This window comes from Saccopteryx leptura, chromosome 9 (genome assembly GCF_036850995.1).
Source record: "Saccopteryx leptura isolate mSacLep1 chromosome 9, mSacLep1_pri_phased_curated, whole genome shotgun sequence".
NCBI classification, from domain to species: domain Eukaryota; kingdom Metazoa; phylum Chordata; class Mammalia; order Chiroptera; family Emballonuridae; genus Saccopteryx; species Saccopteryx leptura.
In genome coordinates this window covers 26,700,459-26,702,128 of record NC_089511.1, presented here as the reverse complement: position 1 = coordinate 26,702,128, position 1,670 = coordinate 26,700,459, and the positions used below count along the sequence as shown (strand labels likewise).

At 60.7% G+C, this 1,670-nt stretch overlaps 1 long non-coding RNA gene across 1 annotated transcript; it reads right to left on the bottom strand.

Annotated features, from left to right (window-relative positions):
• Window positions 1-741: 741 nt before the first annotated feature.
• On the bottom strand, window positions 742-1,401 carry LOC136381155 (uncharacterized). The gene is made up of 3 exons (XR_010747020.1): window positions 1,333-1,401; window positions 966-1,131; window positions 742-869 (listed from the first exon to the last, which is right to left on the bottom strand). It is a non-coding gene; the product is annotated as an uncharacterized lncRNA (long non-coding RNA).
• Between the last annotated feature and the right edge of the window lie 269 nt (window positions 1,402-1,670).

The window sequence follows — 1,670 nt, the reverse complement described above, 5'->3', positions numbered from 1 at the left end:
ACTTCCTCAGGGAGACCTTCCCTGAGCATGCTATTTAAAATCCAGGGCCTACACTAGTGTCTGCTATGAAACAGACACCCAGCAAATTTTTGCTTAATCAATACAGTATATGCTTACTAAGTGGCAGTGGCCTGGTGCGAGGTGCCTTTTGGAATTGAGTCCCCAGGCCAGCCTCCTGAGCAGTTGTTTGACATACTTAAACAGGCCTGCAAAAACCCCAAGGAGACACGAGGGAAAGCACCCCAGATGAGGGCACAGCACCTTAAACATACAAGCTCGAAGATGACAATGTGCTTGGAGAAGGGTGGAAAGCTAGAACCGAACTTGTGAGGGAGAGCTCAGGTAGGCGCGCAGTTCTGATAGGTCCAAGAGGTCAGACAGCAGGGGTCTGGGGATGCAGGGACTCTGGGATTCCACTCAACCACAGCAGTCCCACAGGACCTGATGTGGGTTTCTAACACGTTCTCTCTTGCTCTGGTTGCCGAAACAGACGGTTCAGGAATTCGAGATGCGTTAGTGTAGTTGGGGTGGACTTGACACTCACTTGTCACTGAGATACTCAGGAACATTGACAGTACGTACTGAGCTTCGGCGAGAGCGGCTGCGAGCCTGGGGGCGGAGTCCTTCCGAGGCCCCGCCCAGAGTGCCTGGAGCCCCGCCCCCTGAGGCTGCCGGACCCTCTCCACCACCCCCAGTGACTGCGGGACCACAGACTAAGCCAAGGGAGGATCATCTGAAATCATTGCCTTTATTTCTTGAAGCTGGGTGGGGGCCAGATGGGTGCTATTGGCTTAGCGGGGCGTCAGGGCCAGTTCCACCCGCAGCTCCAGGTCCTCCTCGTGGCGGGCGCCCAGAAGCTCAGGGCCGGCCTGCGGGAGCAGAGAGTCAGGCTGCCGGGCCCGCGACTGCCTTTGCCCTGTCACCGTCATCGCCCGGGGGGTGCCCTGCTCCCCTATGGCATAGACCTTCTCTCCGAGAGGCACTGGGGACATCCCCGCCCATCTGTCTTCCTCGCTGCCCGCCTTGCCTCCATCCCTGGCTCCCACCTCTCCCGCGTCGGCCTAGTCCTCTGAGGTGCTGTGGGTCTGGGTGGAGACTCGCCCCCCGAAGTTCTCCAAATCCACGTTCAGCCTGCGGAGAAGAGACAGAGGAGAGTGGAGGAGGAGGAAGAAGAGAGCAAGACAGGGGCAGGGGCAGCGCCCACACGCCGAGGCCCCGCAGACCCGCACCCGCTCCAGCCCTTCTGGAAGCACTGCTACTGGGGCTGGGGAGGCATCCGCCCATTCCCTTCCTCTTTGCCCGTTCCCTCTCGCCAGGCCTTTACCCTCTCACCCTCTGTTCATTGCCCTCGACCACAGTCTGCGAGAGGAGCCTCCGCTCCACCAGCTCCAGCTTGGTCCGCGCGGAGTTCTCTGCAGGGGTGAGGGTGGGGGGGCCGTCATGGGTGTGGCCTGGGGCTCGAAGAGCCGGCCCCGCCCCCTCGTCCTCTACTCCACGCCGGAGTCCCACCTTCAGTGAGCAGCTAGCTCCTCCTTGCTGCTCTGCAGGGCACGGATCTCCCTGGCGAGTAGCCGCTCCAGCACCTGCCAGGAGAGCGAAAGGTCTGTCCGTCCACCTGTACTCCTGGCCCCTCTCCGTCTTCGGGCCTCTCAGAGAGTCCTTACTGGAAT